Here is a 15,321-nt window from a genome sequence, read left to right as displayed (position 1 = left end):
CTCGTGTTACTTACCATATAATATGTGTTCGTATATAGGATATGTACTTTAAAAACATTATTGTATTACTTAAATAAATATTTTCAAAACACAAGGGTGAAACTTTTGCTGAGTTAAGTCGGAGGATTTTGAACATTTTTCATACAAAAATGTTAGTATATAACCACTCCCCGAGATTTTTGTCTACCGGTTTCAAAACGCACCCGTCTCTTCGTCAGGACAATCAATACACCAGCATATTACAAGTCATTAATTACCGTAGCACTATTCACACACTTACAACTGCATTAAATATTAATGCTTGTACAAATTACACAAATCATGAAAATTTAAGTATTTTCGATAATTTCAAATAGAAAAAGTTCTTAAGATGGTAATATGAGAGTCTGGTTTACAGGGCTAGGGACCTGTCTTCGACTGGTTAAAGTGATAAGATTAGCATTCTAAAAAAATAGGTACACTAAAATATGATCAAATTTAGACGTTTATTTTTTTTCTTTATTGTTTATTTATTCACGATACACAATACATATGTATATAAAATTACAGGGCCAAAAAGCAGGAAGTCCCGATGAACTGCATTTTAAGCAGGGTACTTATAATTTGATACAAATAAGAAGGTAAAAATATATAAAAAATATTCAAAAATAAATTTTAAACATAAAGTTATAATCGTATTGAGGCATTTTTATTTATTATTGATAAAAGCAAGGTTTATTTGAATAATTTATAAACAGTAAGTAGAAACTTGTTGAACCGCAAACGTTGGTAAGATAATTGCTGAGAAAATGTTGGAAATGTAATTATAGGGAGTTGTTCGTATTCCTACTCTCAATACAAATACATATCGCTCACTCCTTTCAAGAACGTCATAAATCAAAAATCGTCAATATTCAGTTGTACATGTTTTCGGAATGCCCAGAAAATGTACTATATCCCAGCAAAAGAGGCATATTTGTAACTTAATATTTACCCCCTACAGTGCAGAAAGTGTTGTTTTTGCATTTTGAAGAAAAGGTATTGTTTGATTTTTTTTTAATATACTAAATATTCTGCAAATGGAGAAAATACATTCAGGTTTTACCTAAAAAGATCTGTTGCACAGTAAAAAGTTCAATAAGTGTCTTGATATTTATTTTTAATACATTGTATTATATTTTCAAACATTAAAAACGTTCTCCTGTAAAATCTAGTTTTTTTTATTTATGACGTTCTTGAAAGGAATGAGCGACATGTACATATACATATATATACAAAGTACCTACGTATTGAAACCAATTAAAGGAATATACCTCTTCAGTCCCAAAGCTCCTCCGCTATATTCTCAATGTTACACATTAAAGTTGAACTCGGTCTAAGCCAATGGAAGTTGTCCTTCCTCAAGGCAACACAGGTGCTTTCCTTACCAATTCACGTATCTAATTTACGCGATTTTATACCTTACGCAATCTATTCCGATGGATTTTTATGGCATATTTTACGTCGTGGACTTGAATCGGAGTGTGAGAAATCAGAAACTGGTTTATGCAGCAGTTTTACGAACGCGAGCAACGGACTTTTCAATACAAATCGAAACGGGTCTTCGGGAAGTTAAAAATAGCGAGGGACTAGTTGAAGTATGATTCTGTGTAGAAAGAAAGTTATTAGTTCTTTGGGTGAATGATCAACCCAGCGTTGGAATTAAGCGCTTTCCATGTATGAGTAATGAGTAATCCATGTAAAATGTTAATCTTATAAGATCTGAACGAGAAAGAATAAGGTTGATGATACAGAACTACCGATATAAGGTATTCATTATTATGATTTCCCGTGAGATTTCGTTCGCCGTCTTATCTCCAACGTTTTTCTTACCATAGTTAGAAGAACTTAAAGAATAAAAAATAGTATATTTTGTATTTTTTTATTGTAATAATAAAAGGTTAATATTAGGTGTTTCAAACAGAAACTAAGCTAACACTCTCCGTATCATGCATCGTTCACTTTGTGCAATACCGGTTTCGGAATAATCATTCCATCATCAGGTAAAATGAATATTAAAATGAAATTGTTACGGTCTAACATTTTACAAAAATATAAATTGAAAGAGAGAAAGAAGACAAATGAATACCACAAAATGATTTTAATATACAAGTAGAAACTAGGTTTCTTTTATCCGGGGGGAATATGTACGTTAACTTGGTTTTGGCTGGCTTAAGTGGTTACTTTATAGACAGTGTTACGCTCACCATTCTGCCCATTATTGAAAATTCATTACTTGCATCATTGTAACAGTCGTACCCTAGTTGAAACTGATATCTGTAGAGAGCTCTGTGAGGTAAATAGCATTCAACCTGTTGACCGTACATGACGATTCTTTTACACACTTATTATTACATATTAGGAGATATGTGTATCGTCTTTAGGGGTTGAAATCCAGTGTTTGAAAGGATTAAATAAAATAAAAATGTTAGACGCTAATTACAGATTAAATCGACTTACTCATTAATAATAATAAATAATAATAATAAAACCCTTATCCGCACCCCAATGGTGCATAGGGCACTGCGTCATATAAACGCAGTGTCATCTTGATGGTTTACACATGAAGGAAAGGTGATCAGCCCTCCGCTTCAGGTACCAGTCCAGGGTAATATTGAATAAATATGACAGTGAAAAAATCACTTATATTTATTTTACCCCCCTTGGGAATCGAGCCCGGGACCTCCAGAACCGTAGCCGAGCGTGCTGACCATTACACTACGGAGGCGGACTAATAATAATAAAATATGAATAAGTATAATATGATTAAAAATAAATTCAGCAATATTTTCGCATGCTGCACGCTATACTACGAAGTCAAATTACTTCCCTTTTTTAACGTTTATATCGCAAATAGTACCTATTAAATATATAAGTACTTATGTGAGTTGGTGCCTAATATTCCAAGTCGATTGGTATTCAGTCAATAAAATATTATAATATAATAGATTCCCTGTTTGAGGAATATAAAAAAGTTTAAATTCCCGGAGAGCGCCAGAGGGGAGAAAAGGGTAGATACCTACCTATTTTTTATATTTCTTTATGGGTATGAAATCAGTTCGCCTTATTTTGCCATTACAATGTTAGCCATTTTAGTCCTTTGTATCTCTTTTTATCTGAGGTAAAAAAAGTATACTATAAAATTTTAATTGGAATATGTTGATTTGGGAATTATTAAAAGTCTAGCAAGGCTAAAACTAGGGTTGTAACATAAGGTAACTTATAGATATACAGTGCCAGCTCGCTAATCCGAATGTAAGTGGTGCAGCGGGTCGTTCGGATTAATAAGTGTTTTGAGAGTAAAATTATAGAAAAATTACAATAAATATTGACTGGACAGGTCCCTGGAGCGCAGGAGTGATCACCTTGCCTTCATGTAAGTAACGATCGTGATAACACTACGTTAATACGATGCAGTGCCCTATGCACCATTGGGTGTGGATAAGGGTTAGAAGATTTACAATAATATAAGTAAATAATTGATAAAATGTAATAATTCAACCAAATAAAAATAAATATTTCATACGTGTAGATAAAATAATTTTTTGCTACCGCAAAAATTCATTAAGAAGTTTTCAGATTATTTTTCATAACTGATAACAAAACGCGTACCATCAAAAGTCCACTTTAAACTCGCCCTGCAGATAGTTATATACAGTATGCACATAAAAATACGAATCATTATAATGGCTTCCCATCTAACATACCATACATCTATGGTACAATTCCGCTATAAAATGTACATTAAACTCCCATTTTTTATGAATAACCGGGGAAACTTTAGCTTTTAAAGCGCGCTTCATTTACCCTAACGCACAATTACGCGGAGTGCAATGAACGAAATCCATATTTCAGCATTAATAAGACTGAAATGGAGATTCATGGCTTTCTGCTGAGGGGAGGGAAATGTTTTTATATCAATAGGTGCTCGCTCACCAGATATGGTCCGTACAGAGTCAACATAATACCATACCTCCACGATCGTATGCAAACATCGTGGATAGCGAAGGGGAGAAAGCAAAATGTCTACAGAAGGCAACACACACCCCTCACATTTCTCTATTTGATACATTTTCCATATTACTCGGAACAAAACGGTACTTTAATGAATTGCCTTAACTATGATCAAATCGATCAGGTCAGCACGCTCGGCTACCGTTCTGGAGGTCCCGGGTGTGATTCCCAGATGGGTGTTGAATAAACATAAGTGATTTTTTCACTCTATGTAATATTTATTCAATATTACCCTGGACTGGTACCTGAAGCGGAGGGCCTATCACCTTTCCTTCGTGTGTAAACGATTAAGATAACACTACGATTATATGATGTCGTACCCTATGCACCATTGGGGTGCGGATAAGGGTTTGAAGAATTGAAGAATGATCGAATCGATGATATTCCAAATCAATTCTATTTTCCGGAACTACTCCCGACTTTAATCAGGAAGGAAATCAACTCTTATTAACTGGTTAATAAGAATTAATTTCTTTGGTACAGAGTCTCTATAACGCTTATCAAGCAAATCTTTGGCTTCAACAGTATTTTTTGGCCCCATAAAAATAAACTAATTTGAATAATGTTATGTACTTACTAAGGTGGGGATGAAGATGTGATCAATAATATCTCGTTAGTACTTAAACTTTGGATTATTAAAAGTAAGTATTACTAGGTAGCCCTAAGTGAGTGACTGGTTTCTAGAAGAGATAAATCTAGATCCGCTTGCCAGACTTTGCGGGTATGCCCACGATTGTGGCTTTGTTGTTGTCGTCACCAATATGTTACCAACATACCTTTATTCCTTACTAATAAAAAATTGGTGGAAAAATAAGACAAACGGTAAAAAAATAAAAATTATTAAGGAAAACTGTAAAATCAAAATCAAACTTTAAACGTAAGTATAAAAATTTAATTCAGAGTATAAAAGCACCATTTCTTTAACAAATACATTCATTCATACACTGGACTATTCATCCAAAACGGTTTGTAAATTATTCTACTAATCGTTGATCATAGCAATAACCGAATAAGTTAAAAACTAATTAATGATCATTCGATTATTAAAAAAACTCGATTAATCCTACATTAGCAAAAATAATGACTAAACAGCGATAGTTTAACTGGTGAAAAAACGGACAACACGCGATGTCCACAAATCTAAATGATATACAATTTGGCAAGTTTAACACGTACAAATAAATAAGAGTTTAGTACAGTGTAATGTATAAGAGTGCTGAATAATAAGTGCGGGATCATTATCGTTAGTACTGGATTTCTAGGAACTGAAAAATTGTAGGGAAATTAGAGGGTTCGTGTCGTACTGCCAGGAGGCGGCACTAGAAGTGAGTCACGAGCTCGGACTACGTAGGACGTCTGGATTAGTATCATTACTCATTATCTCATTACATTACACGGGTGGATTGTATTTCGGAGGTCGATGCACTATGGGGGGACGTTGCAGCCCCAATTTAAAGAAAAGAAACGCTACCCTCTGGCTACATGGCGTCTGATGGAAAATGAGTCTATACTTTTGTAGTGTGAGCTGTTTTTTAGTTAAATACTGTGTTGCATTAAACAACTCTCATACGATTATGATTTGAGTTTTATATTACTTTCCAATCCACCAGTGAAACATCGCGGGCTCTTGTTGAGACGCTCGTGTTGACCAGTGTAAAAGAATATTCTCTGTCATAAACCATAATTAAAGTATGGGTGTGATGAGTTTTAAAAAGAAAACAGTTCATCATAGATGATCACCTATGATGAACTGTTTTCTAAGAGTCTAAGGAAAATATAGAAAAGAAAGGAAGTCGTGCGCGCTGATCAGAATACGGATGAAGTTAATATTACGACAAAAAGGACATTAAAACTTATTTAAATATTACAATGATAGGTTATTGTTGAATGTTGAACTTTGATCTGCGCTTGTTCGATAAAAAGGCACAAGGCATTTCGATAGCAACTCATTATCCAAAGGGATCCGACAACAGTGCATAAGTATTTACTTACATATTAAAAAAATTAATGCAATATGAATGGTCAATAACGGGCCGATTGGTGAACGTCGCAAAAGTATATGCGGTGATCACGTAAGAAAGTCAAATACCAGGTCGTATGATCAGGGATGCTCAGATTTACATCTTCTTTCCTATATAAACGATAGATGCTTCGTCTCAAGCTCAGACTTGTACATATGTATAATGAATACTTTTTGTTTACAAAGTTGTATAAATAATATTACAAAGGGTGAAAAATTAGGTTTGGAAATGTTACAAACAGGGGTTTGAGATGATATACCATAAATCGATATTAAAATAATCGTATTTTAAAATATTACTTAAAAATGATAATATCGGTTAACTTTTATTACTTTTGGCTCATTTTTCATTAGACACTCGGTATTTACATAAATAAATAATATTATTTTTATTATTTTATGATCTACAGTTTGTAGTTTATAAATAAAGAATTGCTAAAAAAATATAACGACGAAGTTTCTAGATTCGTCAATGCTCTGATTTCATTCTTATGCGGTGAGCTGTTTTTTAAGAAAGAGATTTATAATAAAAGCGTTCACAAAGAATTCGGGATTGGGATTTAAATCCGAGATGTCACTGTCAATACGCCCGCGCTTTTGCGTCAAAAGCTCCGCGCGTTCTTCAATTCGATGACAAATGATGACGAATGTCCGTAATACGTGGTACACGAAAAACTTTCATACAAAAGTCTCCGTTCGAGAATCGCATTTTTTAGACATTGGGGCCTAATCACATATACCGCAATGTGTGAAGGCGAGAGAAGATTGCTGCAGTCGTTAGTCCCAGAACAAAACAGAAAGCCTACGTAACGTGTAACAGGACGTCGGCGTCGCACTGGTCATTCCTACAGCCATCTCGTTAATTATTATCCATCATGAAGTCTTTGTGTGAGGTAAGAGATTACGTCTGGCTTACAGCTGGCGTAGATAAATGAAGAAAAAAAGTGATTACTAGTTTTCTTGAAATACAATACAGCTTAACAGAAATATGTAGTTGAGAGCCTGGTTTGCGATGCAGTAAAATATTTAAACAAAAAAATTACGCTTACCGCTAGTAAATTTTAGTCGATTCTGGTGTCACCATTCTGCAATAAAAATACAAAAAATCAGAATTAAAATTTACATATTACAGTTATTTCATAATAAAGAAATTCTCTCTTTTTATGCAATATAAAAACACTCTCCTTATCATTCGTCGTTCATTTTGTGTAAAACCACTTAAAAACACTACTTCGTGACTACCAGTTTCGAAATAACCATTCCATAACCAGGTGAAATGTGTCTACATTTGACCTGATTATGGAATGAAACCGGTCGCCATGAAGTAGTGTTTTTAAGTGGTATTACACAAAGTGAACGATGAATGATAAGGAAAGTGTTATACTACTATACAACAAAGATAAAAATGTTTTTTTTTTCAAATATAGAAATAAAAAGCAAATTCTTTCATACTAAGTAATGAGACAATTGTGTATCAGATATCAAAAAATCTTATCTACATTAGCGTAGATTATACCATAAATATTTTTAAATCAGTTTCTACCTTTAGCAGATTGTTGTCTATTGTCTATAGTCATTGTGCTAAATTGTCCATGGAGTTTTCGAAATGTTAAGTTAAAACGGACTAACATATTACAATAAATAGTTTAACACATTGCTTTGATAATACAGTCAAACCTGGATATAAGAGAGCAAATTCTCTCAACTTATAAAAAGAAAAGAAAAATCTCTTATAAAAAATTATCTCTTATATGCGTGCTTTCTTTTACAGAGGAGTAAAATGATGCGACCTAAAGTCGGCTCTCTTTTAAAGAGGTTTTATTATATATGTCTCTTATATCCAGGTTGGACCGTAGTGTAATCATTTATTTATTAATATAAATTTATCTTTATTCGATTTGTAAAGAATACAATATGAATAAAAAATTAAACGCCACGAAAAATGATGGATACATAGCGACGTTTACCGAGTTGCTAATTTAAAAAAATATAAGTACTTATGTATTTTTTTCAAATTCCTTTAGCGTGATCACATACTCATAACGGGAGTATAATTGTAATCTAGATAGAATACAACACTCATATGATAATATAATAATTAGAACATGTAAAATGTTCATTAATTTTACATAATAAGCTGCCTTGAATCACGAATATTTCCACGATTAAAAGTTAGTGAGAACTAACACACAGGGTTGCCAAGTACAAATAAAAATATTCATAAAATATATAAATAATTATGATAATAGCCATGAAGAAGACAAAAGTGGTTCAGAAAATAGTCGAAATCGTTCTTAAACTGAGGTGAATGGTATTTATAATACATATGTAATTATAAAACTTAGGTTGTTTTTTTTTTTTTAAAATTATAAAAGCACCCCGATTTCTTCATTTAATCATATTTTCCCCTAGCAATTAACATACACAAGTGTTAATATATTATGTTTGCATATTTTATCTAAAAAATTATTGTTTTTCTTTATATTTATCTCGTAATTATTTATACGATATGCACAACAAAATTATTGTAAACAGCAAGTACAAGGTATTTTATATTCGTAATTATTTGAATTGTGTTTTGGGATATTTGGGATTAACGAAAATGCACCTACATAGAAGTTGTGAGAATATTATGTACACTACATTTTCATTAACAACCAAGTAGACCCGATAGGAATATTTAAATATGTACGGGTAGCCGTCCCAACTCGTTTTAATGGCCTCTGTTCCGATTTTTCTAGAATATACGTCTAATACCATAATAATCAAAGTTTTTTAACTGTCAACAAGACGAAACTCAAACAGCAAGTAGTTTTTTTTAACGTGTTGGTTGACAACCCTGTATTACGAGTTTATAAGTATTGAAGCTCGTCATCTCGTCACAGGTCTTGTTATCCCCAGATTTACAACATCAATCACAGCTTCCCCTGTAATCCACCTCGACTACTCAAATGTCTGACACATTTTTACCTTGTTTTTGTTGTCATGTTTCTGATGGACTTACACGGTTTTAATAATAGTGGGCATAGCAACAAAAACACTGGTACCTTCAATCTGGAATCATAATACAGAATTCTTCACGTTTCGTTAAAAAAAGCATAAACGGCACCGGAGAAATCAAAATTTATACAGTATAATGGAAAAGCCATAAAAACGCATTATTCGAGTTGTTAATACAAACACAGCAAAATACATCCAACATATCGACTCCTTCTCGGCAGAACATCGTAAATGATAATTTAAGGAAAATCGTCTTTGTGTATTTGTAAAATGTAAAACATTAAGCATTATATCGGCGTCCAAATTTAAAACACATTAAGGGACATTTTTTTTAGTACGTTTTTTTTGCATTTATGGACTCTACTTAGTCCGAAAATGCAAAAAAAAACGTACTACAAAAAAATTTCCCTTACTGTGTTTTAAATTTGGACAGCCGATATGTATGTGCTTTGCAATAAAAAAATGTTTTTAATTTTGATAAATATAGATTTGTCTAATATACATTTGATTTATTTTATATATTTCAAAACATGGTGAAATTTTAGTAGAATCTCAAATAGAAGTTTTCGGTGATCTGCTAGGAAGAGCTAGATATTTTTTCCTTTCTACAACATCTTAAAAATACGCATAATTGTAAAAAAAAACATATACATGCACTTGTTACACTTTTTTGGTAAATGCAGTGATTTAACATTAATTTTCTAATACATAATACAATATTTATTCGTGTCGTGAATCATTTTAGAGGAATTTGAATAGTATGCGTAAAAAATGAAGCAATTTTATGTTTTTAATATTATTGTTTCCGAGAAAGGTAGAAACGTTTAATTTTGTAGATAATCAAATGGATTTTTTTTCATATAAGAGGAGAAGCAGGTAGAAATGGGCGGAAACAAGAAGAGCTACATAAAAAATGGTTCATTTTTAATTCGGGGCGGAGGGTTTGTAAATAATTATCTGTCTGGTGAACAGAAAAGGTTCGAAGGTGTTCAGGATGGACAAAATTACCTTTTGTCTACTTTGTGGTGTAATGGTTAGCACTCGCGGGTTCTCGGGTTCGATATTTCGTAGTGATTTTATAGATACAATCACTATGAAAAATAGTGACATCATTGTCATCGTTATTTCGAAACAGATTTACTGATATATTATAAAATGGAAATACATAGATGATTCATTTTCATAACAATTAAGTTAAAACATGTCGCTTTTTCATGCTGCGTTCCCAACATTGGTGACCGCGACAACCATCATAATCGCCGAAAATCTTAAAAATCGTAATGTATTTCAAATCAATTATTTATTATAATCCTCGTGATAATAGGAAATTGTTATTTTTAAATACATAACGATTTTTATGTTTCACTAATTGAAAATTTAAAAAATATTTAAAAGAATATAAATATAATATTGTCTTGTGAGATAACTTTATTTGTTTCGTAGAAATAAATCATGATAACCCTATTTCATAATTAATAATAAACTTTTCCCAAATACGTCACCATTGTTTTCTATGTACCCATTACAAAAAGTCCTGTCCCTCTATGCATACCAGAATATTTTTTTACTTGTTAGTTTAAGTAATCACCTGTAAATAAAAATAACTATAGTTTTCGAAACTAGTCGTGTGTAATGAAATAAAACTCAACAAGTGGTTTTATAAAAGTGTGTAATATTTCAAATAATCAAATTAAACAAAACGTTGAAGAAATGCTCAATTGAAATGTAAATGGCTTATTTTTTAAATGCCTTTGGTTGGATGATATTTGCTATTACCCGAAGATTTACTGTTTACCTGTCAAATATGTATTGTATACGTATAGAGAAGTTTATTCCTTCGGAGAGTTGAATGTTGTTTGAACCATCCACCAAATAACGTGTTGCATCACTAACTGCCCGAGGCAGGAGGCAGAGAGAAGGTTGGTACCTACCGATACAAGTATTCCGATTCATTTTATAATGGCGGTCCACACAGCCTTCGTGAACGTAATGACCACGTTTAAAGTATACCAAGATTACGAGCAAACCATAATTAAGTATTTTACTAAAGTTTTTGAAAGTTTCGCAATGATGTACACGAAAGAGATTGTCAAGTTACGTTGTCCAGATTGATTTGTCTCCAAGAGTAGACACCAATAGTGGGGAAATAATTTGTGGTGCTTAGTATCAAACGAAGCTATAATTGAACATCGGCAAAAATGCTCTTCAACCTTAGACAACAGGACTTGTTTCAATATACTTTAATACGGGACTTTCGTAAACTGTACGACGATAAGAAAAACTCACATTTTACCAAAACATAACTTTCATAAGAATAGCATTATCGGAGGATTTTTTTTTAACTGGCCATAGTTTTGTTAATTAATGTTGTATAATATATTGTTTTGGCTGTAAAAATCCCAAATAAAATAAAATAAAAATAAAATACATAAAATATAAAATAAAATAAAAATAAAATACATAAAATATAGAATAAAATAAAATAAAATAGCGTTTACTAAAAACATTTAAAAATAAGTGCTACTTAATACAAGTGTTTTACAAACTTCATATAAAATATGAACATAAAATATGTAAATAAAATATAGTTTAATACGGATAAATAAATTTAAAGGGTTAAGATTTTTTGTTGATTAATCGAAAAATGTTTTTAACCTTTTTTTATTAAAATAACATAATTTTCGTTGAAATCAAAAATCACAAATTTAGATAAAACAATTTTTTTAAACTCTTACTAATATCATGCTTTAAAATAAATGAATATCAAAGAAGTAACAGAAAAAAAAACTATAATTAAATGTAATAGTGTAAAAGAGGATTACACAATTATAATAAAGTGAATGTTGTCTCCAAATTGGCAGCACTGTCTTATTTCTTACCCCACCACTTTGCATTCCACACCTTATTATTATTTTCAATTCAATATTATGGTTAATCCTTCATGAAAACCGTTTGTAGGGTTTTCGCAATGTAATTAAGAAGAAATTTTTATATTATTTTTCGACATCTCATCAAAGATGAATAAGAATATGGAAGTTTGGGCATTTACAGGGCTGACGACCGTCATAGGCTGGTTTAAGTGATCACTTTACACGCGTGTAACATTCACCAATTCTACCCAATTGAGCAATAATGGGTAGAATTGGTGAATGTTACACGTGTGTAAAGTGAGTACTTAAACCAGCCTATGACGGTCGTCAGCCCCGTAAATGCCCAGACTTCTATATTCTTCTTCATCTTTGATGAGATGTCAAAAAATAATATGAAAATAACTCCTCTAATTGGAGATAATCCAGATTTTGTGAACAAGTATTTGGACACACTCAAAATGTTGTAAATATATTTTTATTATCAAACAAACATGGGATTAAGTTATATATTTCACTCCCCCAAAGCATAAATTTCGATTCGAAAGTTTTTATTTTATTATGTATACGTTGCTTCTGGTATCTAATTAAAATCCGAGTGACGTCACTAATCCGGAAACAATTAATGTTTACGATGGACTAAATAAACACGCAGAAAATTATATCGGTTTCCCTGAATTTTACGACGTCACATCTCCCCTGAAATTGTATTTTGTTCGCGTAAATCCAGGAGTGGCGGTGGGAGTTCGCGTAAATCGGGTGGGAGTAGGTGCCGGCAGGGGGTGGGGTAGGTAGGTAGGTACCCGGCGTAGTAAATAATGTAATAAACTGTTAAAGCGCAATACACAGAGCTGGACATGACCAGAATAACTACACTTTATAGCTATAGGGAATTTGCCGAGACTTAAAACATAGAGCAGTCTGTTCTTCGTCGCAGATCATTACGAGCATTTAAATATATTAATATGATCTTCTCAATGGGGTAGAAGAATAGGGATGAAAGATATGAAAAATACACCACAAACACCCTTTAACAATTAATTTTTATTATTATTATTTTTAATCATTTTTCAATTGGCAGGAATCAGTTTAAGGGCGAGAATCTACCCAAAGGACACCATGGCGCCTGCCTAAATTCAGTGGTGTAAATTACAGTATCTATGTACTTTGGTACTTCTCTTTTTTATTTTAACTCTTTCCGCGCCAAATGTTGCATAGGGCACTGCATCGCATCGAGGCAGTTACATTACCGTTAATGACATGAAGGAAGGGTGATCAGTCCTGCGTTTCAGGCACCAGTCCCGGGCGATATTAAATAAATATTAGAGTGAAAATCAGTTACTTATATGTGTTACATTTATTATTAGAAACCTCTAGGAAGGTAGACAAATATGCTAACCATTACACTACGGAGGCGGACAAAAGTTTAAATACAAATTTATACTTATACTATATTTTTTTAAGAGAAATATTTGTTTTCATATTACATATGTACACAAATATTTAACTTTCATTTTTTTCTGGAATGTTTTTTGCAGATACTTTGTGGCACATTATATAAAACATTATTAAATACAAGTACAACTTTGTTTTAACCACTTTTATTTTATAAATATTCACATTTCGTGCTTTTTTAGCAGCTTAGAAAATATTGAAAAAATATAATATTAATTATATTATTTATTTATATTTATACAACCCTACTTACATGATATGCATATAACCTTTGCTAAGAAGCGGTATCAGCCATCCTAGAAACCGTTTTTTTTTATTCAATATTAAATTTATTTATTTGTTTTTAAAACTATATTTCTAATGACAATTTTCAGTGTTCACTCTTTAGTGGACTAATTCAATTGCATCATGAATTAAACGGAGTAAAATGTATTATTTTTTGACATCTCATCAAAGATGAAGAAGAATATGGAAGTCTGGGCATTTACGGGGCTGACGACCGTCATAGGCTGGTTTAAGTGATCACTTTACACGCGTGTAACATTTACCCATTATTGACAACCACACTATTCAAATTCTCGGAAGTTCTATATTTATGAAACAATTTAGAAACCCTGTTCTTGAATCACTAGAACTTCACTAGAGACATCTATTGGTGAGATGTAAAGAAGCTTTTTACTAAGCAGAAACTCTTATATTAGTATGTGAGGTCCGAACCCTGGATTATAATCACACAAATGAGAAACGCTAGAAAATACCATTTTCATTTTTATTATTTGACCACATAATTTATTTGCAACATTTTGAGTGTGTCCAAATGCTTCTTCTTCATCTTTGATGAGATGTCAAAAAATAATATGAAAATAACTCCTGTAATTGGAGATAATCCAGATTTTGTGAACAAGTATTTGGACACACTCAAAATGTTGGAGTAAAATGTATTCATCCTTTTAGAGAAATGAACACATAAAAGAAGGAAGCAGTGGAACGATTGTAGAAAAGTGTAGGGAAGATGTCTCCCGTAATGGCGTTACAACCCTCGAGGGCTTAAAATAAATGCTAAATTCACGTCCTTTAATATAATAACATTTTACTGGGGTTCGGGAGGGACATTCAAATGGCTAACACTTACTTCCAAGCGAGCGGTTGGCTTGGATCATCACTCCATATAATTATTATTACAGCGTTCACTCATCGCCAAGCAAAGTATGGAGAAAATTAATGATTCGGAATAAAATAACGACTTGGAAATTTGTTCGTAATAGCAAGGGAGATAGATTATCACATTGTCGAGATATAAACTAAATTATTTAATTGTTGGGTAATATATCCTAAATTAAACAAGGTTTATTGGATTTGAATTCTACATTTATTTATGTATATGTTAATACGTGACGCGTTTCGTCTTATTGAGACATTATCAAACACGTGATTTCACGTGATGACACAAGAGTGTTTGATAATGTCTTAATAAGACGAAACGCGTCACGTATTAACATATACATAAATAAATGTAGAATTCAAATCCTTATTGGATTTACCTTGTTTAATTTTGAATATATTACCCAACAATTCAATATGGAATTCTACCGACTGTCTGCAGTTACAATAAATAAATAATTAAATTTTTATGGTAAAATGACAAGTGTAAAGCTTTTTCCACTTTCAGACATCATCAGAATGTCGTTTACGACAAAACCCTGTCACAGATCAAATAAAATAAAATGAAAAAGCGATATTCTTGTTGTTTTATGTGAAGTTCAGTTCCACCAAGAAGTGTCGGAACAAAACTATAATCTATAAGATTTAATGGAAACCGGATTTGAAGAAAATTAATCACACATAAGTACCTATAATTTATCCACTTCATTAGTGTAGCGGTCTCGGGTTCGATTCCCAGAAGCGTTAAATATTTTTTTTGTCATTCTAATGTTTCTTTAATAATAT

General features: G+C 32.0%; 1 protein-coding gene across 3 annotated transcripts in view; it reads right to left on the bottom strand.

The window, feature by feature from the left end:
* LOC148309015 (protocadherin-like wing polarity protein stan) overlaps positions 1-15,321 on the bottom strand; it is a 137,232-nt gene that overhangs the window by 86,211 nt on the left and 35,700 nt on the right. For all 3 annotated transcript variants that reach the window (XR_015837607.1, XM_088260740.1, XM_088260741.1), the window contains exon 2: positions 7,102-7,137. The gene's annotated coding sequence lies outside the window, so the exon portion shown is untranslated. The remainder of the gene's footprint in view (positions 1-7,101; positions 7,138-15,321) is intronic.

This window comes from Brachycentrus maculatus, unplaced genomic scaffold, assembly GCF_059751285.1.
Source record: "Brachycentrus maculatus isolate JH-2025_06_01 unplaced genomic scaffold, ASM5975128v1 h1tg000142l, whole genome shotgun sequence".
NCBI classification, from domain to species: Eukaryota; Metazoa; Arthropoda; class Insecta; order Trichoptera; family Brachycentridae; genus Brachycentrus; species Brachycentrus maculatus.
Note: the sequence above shows the minus strand (reverse complement) of the source record. Positions and strands in the feature narration are given on the sequence as shown.